The sequence below is a fragment of the Lolium rigidum genome, chromosome 1 (assembly GCF_022539505.1).
Source record: "Lolium rigidum isolate FL_2022 chromosome 1, APGP_CSIRO_Lrig_0.1, whole genome shotgun sequence".
NCBI lineage: Eukaryota > Viridiplantae > Streptophyta > Magnoliopsida > Poales > Poaceae > Lolium > Lolium rigidum.
Window position 1 is genome coordinate 349712958 of NC_061508.1, and position 15244 is coordinate 349728201.

General features: G+C 44.5%; 1 long non-coding RNA gene across 1 annotated transcript; it reads right to left on the bottom strand.

Annotated features, from left to right (window-relative positions):
* Positions 1-8040: 8040 nt before the first annotated feature.
* LOC124701592 lies at positions 8041-14817 on the bottom strand. Its single transcript, XR_007002122.1, has 4 exons — positions 14338-14817; positions 14206-14246; positions 11334-13603; positions 8041-8438 (listed from the first exon to the last, which is right to left on the bottom strand). It is a non-coding gene; the product is annotated as an uncharacterized LOC124701592 (long non-coding RNA).
* Positions 14818-15244: the final 427 nt, after the last annotated feature.

Sequence of the window (15244 nt, forward strand, 5' to 3'; positions counted from 1 at the left end):
TGGTGGTGGTCGTCGCCGCCATACGCGAGGCTGTTGCATGCGTCAATAATCAGCGATGACCCTGGTGATCCACCGCACTGACCTGCTGAGTTGCACCAGGAAGAAACCGGTAACAGTACATGCATGATGCGTGGCATATAAACGGCAGCAGCATACGGTATTGTGCTTTCCATGCAACAGACCTACAAACAAAATAATGCGACATGTATGAAGAAAGGAACAACGACATGGTACTTCTATGGCGAAATTAAGAGAAAATTCAGTCTCTTATGATTTTATTTTGGAATTCTTCGGCACTAGCTTTGGTGTCTACTTCGCATGACGACTCCTTTCCCAGCGATTTATTGGTCTTCCTTTTTTTTTTGAAATGGGGCCAAAAGCTTTGCCCCGATCTATTAATTAAGAAGAGGAATGCCCAGTTAATTAACGGGAAACCGGGCAAAAAAACCGTAACAACAACACCACCAACCACAAACGACACACTGGTGGAAAAAGTGGCTTTGGTCGCGGTTGGCAACTGCCATTAGTCGCGGTGGCGCAACCGCGACCAAAGAAGCGCGACTAAAGGCCCCCACCTTTAGTCGCGGTTCCTTACAAACCGCGACTAAAGGCCCGTCCACGTGGGCCGCAGGCGAGCGCCAGGGCGGAGGGCCTTTAGTCGCGGTTCTTCTGGCCAACCGCGACTAAAGGCCTCCGCAGGGTTTAGGGTTTAGCCCCCCCCCCCTCCCCCTAAATCTGGTTTCTTTTTAATTTGTATTATTTTATTTCTTTTTGGTTTTAATTCTGAAGGAGTTTCACATATTCTACGGTACTGTATACATACATGCATATGAATGTACAATTTCAAACAAATTTGAAATTAGAACCAAAAAGAATTCAAGAGGAATATACAATATATATTCAATATCGGATGACCATATACAATATATATATAATCAATATCGGATGACCATATACAATTTTGAACAAGTTAGTTACATATTCCGGTGCACATAAAGATCTACGTCATCGTAATAGTGTTCTCCTCTAGGATCGAGGACTTCCCTCGCCAACCATCCAGCTAGTTCCTCTTGAAGTGGTCGGAAGCGAGCTTCTAGACTAAGTGTCTTCCGGAGGTTATTCCTCAGGATGTTGTTCTCACACGTCTGGTCCCGCTCATTGCAGTATCTCCGGATCCTCTCACAAACATAGTATCCACATAGATTGGTCCCCGGTGGCTGAGTATCCCCAGTCGTCCGCACTGCCATTTTAAAATTTAGCTCTTTTTTGAACCGACCTTGGTATCTACGAACCGTCTCCAAACCCTACGAGGCAAAGAAAATTAAATAAACAAGAGAGTTATTAATTAGTTACTTGATATTAGGAAATGATGAACGAAATAGGCCGATCGATATAGAGCGCAAATGAATGAAAATAATTACTTTTGCATCATTTTTCTCATGTCGCCCCAAAGCGCCGGATCCATATTCGGAGAGTCGTGGACGAGAACCGAGGAGGTCCGAACTTTAATTACCATAAGAATCCGGTGGAACCTGCGGACACGATACATGCACAGTCATGCATAACTCATCGATTAGCCACATACCATGCATGGAGTAAACAAAAGAGAATGTGCTCAAGACGGAAACACTCACCCAAAATGGTAAGGAAATAGAATATCACTTTTCTCTTGCTGTTTTCTAATAAACCGCCACGAGTCTTCCTCCACGTCGGCGGGGTGGTGTTCTAACACATATGAATTAACGATGTGTGGGTCAATAAACCCAACATCATGGATGTTCCTTATTCGCATTTCCCGCTTCTTCATTCTGCATAATATATAGCGTACACAACAAGATAGTTAGGACAATATATATATATATAGTGCGGTGCAATGAACGAGATGGGGTAGAAATTAATAAATCACTTACGTAACGTAGCAACCGATGATAGATTTGTCGAGCTCGCGCAGATTGAACAGCTGGAACAATTCACTCGGAGGAATTTGTACCCAAGTAACGTTTGAAGTGATGCACATATTTAACTTCCGCATAGATATAGTCTTTGGCGTTTTCATGTTTTATGTAACCCTTGTACCAATTTAGCGGACCTTTCATTTGTCGAGGTAGATCCTCTTCCTGCGCAGGCTCGATGAGAGGGCCATTCTTCACATATGTAAATACTACGGCCTTCATTGGCGCCTCATCAAGGCCTAACACCGCACGAAGAGTGATACCTAAGTCGGCCGCTTGTTTTCTCGGCACTTTCTACAGTCAATCCATGTGCTGCCGCAGCTGCTATGATATCGGGGGCATCCGGACCGGCGGCTTGCACTATGAGCGGGGCGATCGATTGTTTACTTTGTTCCCCGAGCTGGGCAACTTCTTTCCCCCTTTCTAATTTTGTCTCGGCCTCGTCCTCCAAGGCTTTCTTCTCCGCGGACTCTTTGTTCCTCTTGAACGCGACCGCTTGCCTACGAAGTTCACGTAAATAGTCGTCGAGCAGATTCTTCGCGGCTTGGGACGGTGTGTTCAAAAATGACTTAGCCCACTCGCTTTTCCTTGTCGAATATACCGGCTTGGGCTCGCCCTCTATTTTCCTCTTGACGCTCGCCTTCCATTTCTCTAAATCAGCAGCCGCGCCCGCCTCGACTTCCTCGGCAGTACTTTCCCAAGGCCTCGTGGGGAGAGGCTTCAGTGATACCTCCGGTACCTTTGTTTTCTTAGGTACATAAGGGTCCGGGTTAATAACCCGGGACCGCTTCGCTTCTTCGCCGGAGGTGGATTGGGGGCGGTACCGGTGTCTGATCACCCGCCGGACGAGGACTGGGGGGCGGCGTCGGCTGACGTGAATGAGGTGTATTAGGTGAAGCACCACCGTCACCGCCACCGCCACCGTCACCGCCACCGCCACCGCCACCGTCACCGCCACCGCCACCACCACCACCGTACGGGGGTGGACTTGTTGGCGCCTCGCCCGGAAACTTGATAAATTTCTTCGCCATAGAATGAACCGGCGCTTGACATCTCCAAGTCTTTTCACCCCTTCGGGTGTAGCAATGTCAATGTCCAGGTCCTCAAACCCTTGGACTATCTCCTCCACCGTGACACGAGCATAGCCATCTTGAATGGGGTTGTTGTGGTGGAGTGCTCCGGTGGTAAAGCACCGCCGATGGCTACCTTCATGGACATGTTCCCGATAGGATAATACAGATGACATGCTTTCATCTCCTTTATATCGTCCACGGGGTAGCGAGGAGGCTCCGGTGCAAGTAACTTCGACCACCAGCCGAGGCTCCGGTGCAGTAATTTCGATCGTCGGTGCACCAGCCGGTGAGGCCTCCGTGGAAGCCACGCTCGCTTCTTCTCCGCTGCCGGCTTCCGAGATCCATTGGATGATCTTCATGCCGCGCCCGAGTTGCATCTCTTTCGGCGACTAGTACACTCACGGTTTTCTTCATCACATCCATTTCCGTTACCAACTTCGCCACAACATCCGCATCCCGATCCATCTTTCTCTTACGGCTTCGTAACCGTACGGGTCATCTTTCCGGGGGAACCCTAGTTTCCACGAAATGTCCCCGGGCATGCCTCGTACACGTCCTCCGTGTTCGGGATTCCCGAGGGCTTTTGTCGTGGCGTCGTTCTCTCTGTTGAACCTGATCCTCCCCTCTTGAGCATCCCTCATTTCCTCAATAAGGTTTTGGGTGGGTGTAATTATTTTGCCCCGGTAAACACACTCCCCTGTCTCCGGGTTCAGCGATCCCCCATGCCCGTACCACCAGCTTTTGGCCCTTGGGTCCCATCCCTCCGTACCTGGACGGATTCCTCGCGCCCTCAGCTCGTTCTCCATCTTCTCCCACTTAGGCTGCCAAAAGCGATACCCTCCCGGCCCCATTTTATGATTGTACTCCTTCTTGGCCGCATTTTCCTTATTTTTTTCGATAGTTCAAGGAACTGCTCCGATTTCTTTTGCTTCACAAATTCTGGCCAATCATGTTGCGGTTTCTCATATTGTCCTTTGAAATCCGGAGTCTTGCCCTGGTTGACAAAGTCATGGGCTAGATTTTGCTTGTATTTCCGAATGCGTTGGCCATCCTAGAAAGAGCGAATCTGTTTGACTAGCTTGCGCCTATTCTTGTTTTCCGCAATCTTGTTACCCTCCTCATCGTATTTGCGGTATTCCGGAGGTAGAACGAAATGTTCCATAAGCTTGTTGAAGCAATCTTTTTTTCTCTCTTATCGACAAAAGTGAAACCAACACGTGCCCTCTTTGGCTCATTCCACTCCTGGCGGGTGATCGAGACGTTGTCTCTAACAACGGCTCCGCATTGGCCGACAAACTTGGTGGCGTTCTTGCTTGGGCTCCGTGGGCCTGCCGGTTGCATCGTCGACAACATCGATGGTGCATGTTTCTCCTGCTTTCATCGTCTTGGTTGCGCCACGCTTTGACGACGACGTACTCGATTTTTTCGACGATCCGGCCGAGGGCTAAAATAAGAAAGAGAGTCGCGCGCGTTAGTACACACACATTTATTCAAATCGGTTAGTTGTATCACCGCACGCTCAATATGTATATATATATACCTCGGCGCCGGAGGTGGTTGCTACTTCCAATTGAAGATCGTCGTTTATCGACGTTTCTTCGGCATCATCTGCTTGCTGACGGCGCCCTTCATCTTCACACTCAAGGTTCAGATAAGAAGATATATCATCTTCTTCTTCTCCGGTCGGCACAAAAGGAATATCGCCTTTTATGATGCCGTACATATGGTCTTCAGCGTCCGGATCATAGTTGTCCAGAATCGGGTCAGCTCTATCGTCCGCCATATGTCAGTCCTGAAAACATGTAGTCAAAACAAATTAATTGTGTATATGCCAGCATTATCACATCTCTTCTACATATAAAGAGAGAGGGCGACGAGGGAGGCGAGAGGGGGGACGCGTGTATTAGATGTGTATATGCGGACGAACGAAGTCTAATTTTTCTTAAGTAAAATTTTGATCATTAAGTCTAAATTTTGTTAAGTACGGCCGGCCGGCGCGGTGAGAGAGAGAGGGCCGGCCGGCGGCGCGCGGGAAGGGGAGAGGAGGAGGGCGGCAAGGAGCACGGACGGTGAGAGAGAGACCGGCACGGTGGCGGTGGCGAAAGGGGGCGGCGGTGGCGATGGTGCCGCCCCGTCGCTGCGAAACAAAAAAAAAGCCCGCACATATACGGAGGGGGCGGCGAGGGGGACGAAGAATCGGGGGGGGGGCGCGCGACGGGACGTACTGGGCAGCGGCGGCGGCGGCGGCCACGGCGCGTGTCGAGGGCTGGCGGTGGCGGTGGGGAAGGAGGACGTACGGGGAAGAAGTCGACGAGCACGGGATTTTTCATAAATTTGACTTAGTTAAAATTTAGTTCTTTTTTGAGACAAAAATTATAAGTCAATTTTTAGTTTTTTTAAAGTCAAATTTTAGTTTTTTTTACACAATTTTTTTTAAGTCAAATTTGTAGTTCTTTTTTTAAGTCTTTTTGAGACTATTTTTAAGTTGCAATATACTTATTAATACTATATATTTATCAAGTTTTATGTTTTTTTTGTTAATTATCAAGTTTTAAGTTATTTTATCGTTTTTGTTAAACTAATTAAGTAGTTACTAGTACAAATGCCCGTGCGTTGCCACGGGTTCCCAAATTTTATTTGTCAGTGCAGGGAAATTCAATTCGGCTCCCGGGTGCGTATGCTCCCTCTACCAAAAAATCATATTTTGAAATATCGAAAAATTTGGACAAAAAATTCTACATGTACATCTCCATAATATACGTGTGTTCGTCAAGTTTCACGAAAAACAAATATTTTGTGTGGTTTATATAAAAAAGAGAAAGAATTTTGTCTTTTTTACACACATCACATGATAAGTCGATTTTTTATGAAACGACTTTGTGAGCATGTAGCATGTGAAGATGTACGTGCGAACTTTTAGTTTCAATTTTTAAAAAAAATTCAAAATGTATGTAAGATGCATTTCGAAATATAGGGAGCACATGCACCCATGTTCCAAAACACCGCTCCCGTCAGTGCACATATATAATCCACAACTCACAATGAACATTTAAAATATATCAGGAATATCATAATGTACTACATCGTGATAATATCGAACACAATAACAAGATTGTTGTACATCTGCGTGGTTCCAAGTTCCAGGCCTTCTTGTTACTCTTCTACGGTAAGTCCCACACATGTGTTCTGGATCGTCATAACTGTCAACTCAATAACTTCTCCTTTTGGATGTATTATTGTCTCATAAAACATGGGTGCTGCAAACACATGTATAACTGAAGGAATACTGCTTTTTTTTATTAGTCCAAACAACATTTTGATATTCATAAATATTCGTAGACAACCCTGCATCGTAGCCTAAGCCCTAAACACCAATAGATTGCAAGTTTGGTTTACCATTGATACATGCTGCCGATAACTATAACCCTGCACAATTTCTTGTACTGTCATAGTAAGCCTTAATTGTCTGATCCTTATTAAGATAGTTTATTAATTGTAGTTCTACAATTTGAGACCCACATACATCAATATCTCTTAGGAAGCAACACCCAACCCGATCACCTTTGGTGGCTCTTGAAAAAAAGGATGTGCCATCCTGATACTTTGGGGGTGGGGCGAGAATATTTTTGTATTTTTTTATTTGCGAATAAGACACTGGCATTAAAAGAAACATCAAATAGTACAAAACAACCCAAAAAAATGAAAATTACAACGAGATCCTTGAGAAGCTCATCATCTTCAACCTATAGACCGTGTCGACGGCGCGCTGCCGCTCCTCCCTGAGTTGGCCTAACGTTGTGTATTTTGACTGTGATAGCAACATAGTATGTCTTAACATGCTTCTATACCATGCTTGATAGCACTATTCAATCCTATAAGAATCTTCTAGTAACTCTAATGATGATAAATTTAGGGAACATGGCTCTTCTCTAAACCTAGCGCAGTGAATCCTCTTTAAAGAAAGGCAATTATCATCGATAGCATGTACAACACAATAACGCAGCAAGATGCGCTCAATGGGCTTGATGGTCCGAAGATGAAAGGCAATACTTCACTGTAGATGTCCGCAACTTCATAATTTAGGTCATACTCAGCGGGGTTTCCACCGAAGTATCCTTCTGCATATTCATCTGTAGAGTAAAAAATAATTATGTCTGACCAGCTAGGCCGAAGCATCTTGCCCTCCTCTAGTACACCACATGCATAATCAGTTGGCATATGAGTATCCAATGTGAGAATTCATATGTTAATGTCAACCTTAATTAAATGCTCGTGTGTTGCTACATCTTCTATTCCCTAATCTTATTACATCATAGAATAGTTATCCATGTAATGATGAGATAATCTCCCATTCTTGCACTCTTTGAGTTTAGAAGTTCCTATATATAAGAAAAATATAGTTATCATATGCAATGCTCGCTAGAAAATCCCTCTTTACTTCTTAAGAAAATGCACCCATGCTCGCTAGAAAATAAATAGGAACATTTGTTTTCGTGAGAAAAGAATTTACACCATCTCCGTCTATCCGGTACTTAAATCTAGGTCGCACTTAGTTTAGGATAAGAAGTTCAAATAAATGGTTAGCATGGGAAATGAAATTAGAGTGCAAGTATCGTGCGTGAATCAAACTTCCTCAAATAATGCATACAATAGCATGTACTACCTCCATTTCAAGGAATAAGGCGCACGCGTATTCCAAGACGAACTTTGACCATAAAAATTGAGCAACAAAATCTTGATTATATTATATGTATATAGTATCATTAGATTTGTATTGAAAAGTACTTTTTAATGATACTAAGTTCATACAAACAATCTTTATATATTTGAAGTAATTCTTGGTCAAACAAAAAGCTCGTAAAACGAGGGCGCCTTATTCCTTGAAACGGAGGTAGTATGCAACTTGTCACCTCCAACCATGGTAATTTTACACATGCAATGCGCATCCCAAATAATACAAATTTAACAAAAACATACAATAAATTAGAATTAACAGCATAACCCGAAGAAAATCCTTTCTTCGCCTCTCAAAAGTAAGAAGACAACTTTATTTACTTAAGAAGATTCGCAGAAATTGAGCTTACAACCAGAAGAGCGAAACAAAATGAATTAAAGCTCACTTTCTCCAATCCTTGATATCCTAGCATTGCTTTGCTACATGCTCTGATACATCAAAATCGCTACCACTGTATGTTACATGCCCCATACATCAAATTCACTGGAAGAAAATGGTTTAAAAAAACTCTTTTTGTCCATATTTTAAATCCTTCTCCTTAGCAACATGAACTGGTGTTGCTTCTAAAATATCAAGAAAAATAAATTATTGAAGCTAACTTCGTGTTATGATCTTTCCAAGTCCAATAGCTTAAAACCTATTTCGCTGATCCAGACCAAAAGCCTCACGAGAGGCAAGCTGGAAAACATAGAAATAATATGATTATCCATTACTGATATATGCTTCTTACCTGCTAGGCGCAAAATGTAAAGAAAAATGAAGGAATCATCAATTTAGTAACACCAAGGCTTCTTACTAATAAATGTTTACATAGCCTACTGGTAAACATAAATATACGCAAAATTGATGCCTTTCACCAAGAATATCTTGAGATGATAGGTGTTAATTTGGCTTTGTTCAGTACATAAATTTATTGGTTTAGCAAGTGAATGATAGCACAGTACTAAAGTATATGAACATAAAGATAGAAGATCAAATCAGAAGTCCAACTTTTTGTGAAACACTATCTATACCTAATAATAAAGGAGCTAAGGTTTCTGCCAGAATTTTCGTCCAACTTTTCGTTGGACGGTTTTGCCCTCCCACCAAGTCCCATAATACTGCACCTGCCACGATACATGTTCAGTTTATACAGTTTCCGTATTTTTTCAACCTTCCTTCTCTTGCGCCCCGCTCCGGTCTCACGGCGGCGCCCGTCGGGAGAGGTGATTCGGGCGGTAGGAAATCGCAAGGCGCGTCGGCAGGGGAGCGCAGAGCGCGTTTCGGCAAGCTGAAGGCCGGCCTGCTCGGCAAGGTCGTCCGAGTGGCGGGAAGCGTGAGCCGCGTCTGCTCGGGGGATCCGACTAAATTTTTCCCCGAGTCCCGACCACGGACGTCTCCTCTTCTTTCCTTCTAAGAGCCTTTAAATAAGGAGCCATCTTTGCATCAAATCGATCCCATTGCAGATCGAAACTCAGCCGCCGGAAAATCCAGCCGATACAATCATACAAGTATTTTGGAGTACAAAACAAATCGGAAATTTGGGGATCCAATCATCCTTATCTGGACGGAAGTGTGCACTCTGGGCATCGTCCTGTGGCGGCCGAGGTGGTAAGCAGGACGCCGGCGTGGATACCGGGATGGCGCCGTGGCGGCCTCGGTCGGCGGCGCCGGGAGCTGGGAGGATGCTAGGAAGCCGGATCTGTGGTACCGGGTTCGATCCAAGTGGAGCTAATCCTTCACGCCCGTGAGGTGGACGGATCAGCGACCTCGCCGCCGCCCGATAATCCTCTAGCCTATCTCCCTCCACGCCTCCACGGGACTCTCCACTCCCGGGAGCCAGATGTCGGCTTCTTCTCAGCTGCCTGCCTACATCTTCCAAGCGATGGATGCCGCTCCCCACCTCCCCTGTCCCGTCTAGCCGACCGGCCCCTTCCTCTAGAGTGGCGCTGCCCCGACCTCCTCCATCACGCCCGTCGACCGCCCTCCTCTACCGCAAGTGGCGGCGGTTTTCGCCGGGGCCTCCCTCGCCGCCGCCGACGAGGCCTCCGCTCGCGCCTCTCCGCCATCCAGGAGTCCCTCCGGGTCACGGAATCAAAGAACACGCTCGAAGCCGGCACCAAGGTCGAAGCGAAGGCGCTCCTTGAGGAGGCCGCCGATTCTTGATGCTTTTTTTCCCCCTTTGATTCTCCAGTGAATTGCACGGCTGGAAGAAGGCCAACTCGTGTTGGTCAAGGATGTCCACGCGTCGATTACTCTGCCCAACGGGATTGCCTCAACGCCCTGCCTCGCGCGCCTAGACGTAGTCACCGTGCTGCCTCTCTTGCAGATTTGTCCTGGACGCAGGAGCTCGAGGTCAAGCAAGGTTCAGCTTGCTTAGCCCGTTACAGCTAGGACGAATTTCGGGATTTCCTCAGCTTAATGATTATTTTGGAGTGTAATTTCCAATATTCTTGATGGAAGTGGCTGAAGCATTCTACTTGAGACCACACAGGGTGGCAATATTGATGTGAAGCGTCGTTCTGTTCTTGGAATCCGAATGAGATGAATGCTGAAGGCTTCACAAGTTGGATAGATGTGTTGCCTTCAAAGCAAATTGAGGATGTGAGCTCCAAAACAAATACTGCACTATGCATCCAGATTTAGCAGTCTAGAAGAAACCAAAGCCAGGCTGGATGAAAATTAATATGGAATTCCTTTGTTCAGGACACTAGACAAGGTAGTGGTCGATGCCTGGTGAATCAATCTTCTCTACTAACCTGGATGGATACACTCACCCTAAATAATTTGAATTTGCTGAAGCTGTTCGTGGCCTGCATGATGTCCTCGGGCGCTAGACCAATTGAGTTAGAGAGTGAGTGCGGTGATGCTATCGATCTCCTGTCCAGGAAGGATGAAGATTGATCCGGATCGACGGCAGAGGGAGGGCAAAGCACGCAGCTGTACAGCCGGCCAGATGTTGCTACTAGATGTGTTCCAGAAACAAAAGTTTATCAAAGATTTAGCTCACGTTGTTTGTGCTTTGCAAATTATTTTACCAAATCTATCTCATAATCTTTAATTTTCTTTCAATTTTAGGTTTAGTTGATGCAAATTTGTGACATGCAAATTTTACCAAAACTAGGTAATTTTCGTTGCACTGAAATACAAGGAAATAATAAATAATAGAATACTAATATAAAACTAAACCTAATATACCACAAAGGCCTACCTACTGGCCTCGACAAGGACTTCGTTTGCTTCATTGTCATCTTCATCGACATGTCGTTCATTGACAATTGCTCGTTGTGCCGCAGCGAATGTCTCTATCGAGATCCTAAATGTGACCATCAGAAACTACATCGTGTTTAGCGACCATATAATGAGGTCGGGTAGTTGAAGAAGACGGTGTTCGATCACAAGCACAGTAAGCGCTACGACCACTTCGTTGACCGAGGGAGATGGAGGCGGCTATTGGCGATATGAAGAATAGCTACACAACAAAGCTCAAACATATTATTAGCTCAATTTATCCGGTGATCGTCATCCGTTGCAATGTTTTTTCCCGGTGCATCGCACGGGCACTTTTGCTAGTATTTGATAAAGAAAGTGAACCTTGAAACATGACATATGCATTGTCACCAAGGGAAACATCTGGGCACAACTGAAAACGAAAATGATAAGAGTCATTCTCTGTGATATTATAGAGTGGAGATACCAAAAATAGAGATATGCACTAAAAATGTTCCCACTGGTCATGAAGAGATGATTTTCAACCAAAATCACCGTCTTCAAACAACCAAACAAAAATATGTAAGGTATGGTCAGATTTTATGTGTTCTCCAAGAACTAATCAAGCCATTGATGAATAGTAATAGAATTTAACTAATCCATTATCATGCACCTACCCATATATAATACATCATGAAGCAAGAATAAACTACACACATGCTACCACCCAAGCTGTCCGCTTAGCGGAGAACATTACATTAGACTGATAACACATGAGTAATATTGTGCTTTGTACAAGTTGCAAAAATGTTTACTTCCGACAAAAAAAATCACCCGGGATACTGATTAGAGCTAAAGATCAATCCCTCGACAATATTATTAAGGTACATACCTGCAAGCAAATTCCTTGATTTCTTGAGAGACAATTTTCACGACAGAATATCTCAATACCCTCTACTCATCTTCTATGTGGAAATCTTGAATACAAAAGATACAAGCTAAAAATGGGTAGTCATGCAAAATGATAAGCTTCGACAGATATGAGTTGCTGCAGTCTTGATCAAATGTAGCATTACATACCAGGTATCACATAACGATATAAAATAAGGTATCATCCACTGTTATCCTACAAACCAGCAGGTACTGAATTCACCAAACACAAAAATATATACAGTAGCAAATTCTTTAGAGAAGAAATAATCATGTTGATGTCCTTTCCATTGCCTGCAAGGATGCCTCCTCTTCTAAATGTAGTTAGATGGGCAAGTGTTACACTCTACACTCTATCCTGTTAGAATAAGAACCACCAGAATATGCTAATGGAGGGTTGTGTTCAAGAAAATTTGGTGTCACAAAGTGACAAATATCAGGCTCATATGTTGTCCACGAGAGCGAGAAATAATAAAAATACTCTCATCGTCAATAAACATTTCCTATACTATTTGAATGAACTGATGTTCTTTGGCCCGTTGTTTTTTCTGTTATAAAAAGATTCATGCATCATCCAAATATATAGCAATATAGTAGTCCATCATCTAGTACCGATCCCAAGGAAACAAAAGCTCTGAGTTTTATGCGAGTACAAGACTACCTGATGGCTTGAAAGATGACAGCGCCTCACCCTTGACCTTGATAACCATAGCTATATCCTGCATCAATGTGATTTCTAACTGCAGTCATATAATTACCTCCTTGATGACTAAAATAGACAAAGCAGGGGTCAACACCGATGAGAATTTTTGCAAATGATAAACCAAAAGTTATTCAGGTAAACAAAGTGTTCTATGCATGTGGACATAATTAGCTGCTGATCCTGATTATGAAGTTCACAAAAAGTAAAAAAATTCAGGTGAGAACACCATAGCCTAACTTTCTATTCACTTACTCATCACTTAAGTGGAGCACGTAGTGAGCATTATTTATCTATGAAATAGAAAATAACATGAATATATAGATGCTGCTACAAATAAGAAGTTGCATTGCGGGCCATGGGAACTGAGCACATACATAATGAAGGAGCATTATAAATGGACACGCTCACTTATCCAAATAGGCTCTGAAATGCTATGTAAGGAAAATTTCACCATATGCCCTAAAACAGAATAGTTGGACAAAAAATTCATTTATTATGATTGTCTGTACTGCAAGGATCACTCCGGCTGGCATCCCCTTCAATTTTGAACATAGTCGGTCACGAAATTCTGATTGCCACTCAATGTTTGGACATGGAACCTGAAAAATACAGAAGGAACCACATGTAATCATGGAAATGATAGGGTATAATAGGAAAGATTATACTGTTCCTCGAGGAAGCAAATATCTTTATCACGTCCATTGTAGTAGTCCCCTTCAATGGTTAAGCTAGATGGATTGCACAAAGATCAGATATAAATCTAGTAATAAATGAAATAAACCTCTATTACTTAAAAATGAAACTGAAATATATCTTTACAATAGCATGTGTTCGAGAAAAAATATCTTTACATTTATATTTCTAATAAAAACAATCAGGCAGAGAACGCAACTTGGTTCATGACAATAAAATATACAGGTGAAAAGGGAATCTGAATTTCCAGTAGTACTAAATTATTTTCACATTCTCCCTTACATGTGTGGCAAACAGGGTGCGGACTTCTCCCCCTCCAGATTCAAAACTGATGCATCACAAACAAAAATAAAAAAAAAATGAAAAAAAGCTATGGAGCATATTTCCATTGGCATTAATATATTATGTAATGAGAATAAAACTATTCTACCAGTCAGTACATGAACCATTTTTATGCTCTGCAAAGTATCTTTTTTCTGAACAGAAAATCCCAGAATTCGTCTCCATGAGTTTGGATGACATAAACTCACAACGATGCCTGCATCTGCTAGCATAGCTCCCAAGAATTTTACAAGATTGTTAATTTACAAGATGTTTTATTCATTTAAGGGTCACGGGAGACTCAATAATAAAGACTCTAGGCAGACAATAGGCAGACAAATAAATTATTAACTTTCTTAGCCAATAGGCAGACAACTCGGTACCATTCACACGTTAGGTGAGTGTAAAATCAGGGATGAACAATGAGGAGAGGCATCATAACAGTTCTACGGGGGCTTCCACCTTCTACTGCTTCCTTCGATCAGAACATCGATAAGTACAGACATAGACTGCCGAGAAGCACGGAGATTTTCTCTATGAAATAAATGAAAACTACCGCGGCAGAACTCACATAAGAAATTGTACCCCAATGAAGTAATGAGTACTCACCCAAGAGCAGAACGTGCGGTGCGCTGTTGGAAAAAATTGGCCTGGCAAGGAAAATAAGAGAGAGGAAAGGCAAAGAGATATTAGGAGAAATTGGGGGAGGAACCAGAAGGAGAAGAAAACCAAAGGACTTACCACCCCTGCGACACGAGATGCGATTATCACACCCCAAGCCACCCAGGCCTGGCCGCCGCCTGTTGCTGTTACGGCGCTCTGACCTGGTCGCGGAATCGTGGCCCCGATGCACGCCGGTCGCTAGTCCCTACCATCTCGCACCACGAAACCGCCACCGACCGCCTCTCCGTAAGCCACAGCAAGCTCGAGTCGCACGACCTCTTCCTCTACAGCCCCGCCCTACGGTCGACTGCACCGGGAGATGTCTGGCGAAGGGGAGGTGCTCGTGGAAGTCGATCTCGTCGATGTCAACGAGTTTCTGGGCGGAGCGATGGAGGTGGGGCTGTGGCATGGGGTGCTGGAGGTGCAGCTGCCGGCCGGCAGAGAGAGGCGACAGGGGAATGGGAGGATGGTGGCGCTGGAGAGGATGGTTAGGGTTTGTCGTTTGATCCTGGATGCGTGGGAGGAGGAACAGACAGTCGGAAAGATTTGTTGGGCCTAGCCCAGTTGAACTCGTGCGGGACGAGCGGAGAGACGGACGAAACGCTTCATCGACCAAACCTGTTTGGACATTCGGTGGGAGGGTAAAAATGTCCCATTGAAAATATGTAGGACGAAATCTTCGACCGGAGGAAACAGGACCAGTTCCTCCTTTTTATATAGTAGAGAAAATTAAAAAGAACAAAAAAAACGCAAAAAAAAGAAAAAAATCCGGCCAGCCGGCCCTCTCTCCTTCTCCTTCCCTCGATCTCTCTCTCTCTCTGGTCGTACACGGCGGCGCGTGCGGCGCGACAAAGAACACGGGCCGGCCGGCCACCAGCAGGGCGGCGGCGCGCGGTCGAAGAACGGGGCGGCGGCCCGTGGGCGCGTGCGGCGCGTGTGGGGCGCGCGGCGGTCGTCGGAAAAAACACACGGGCGGCGCGCGGCC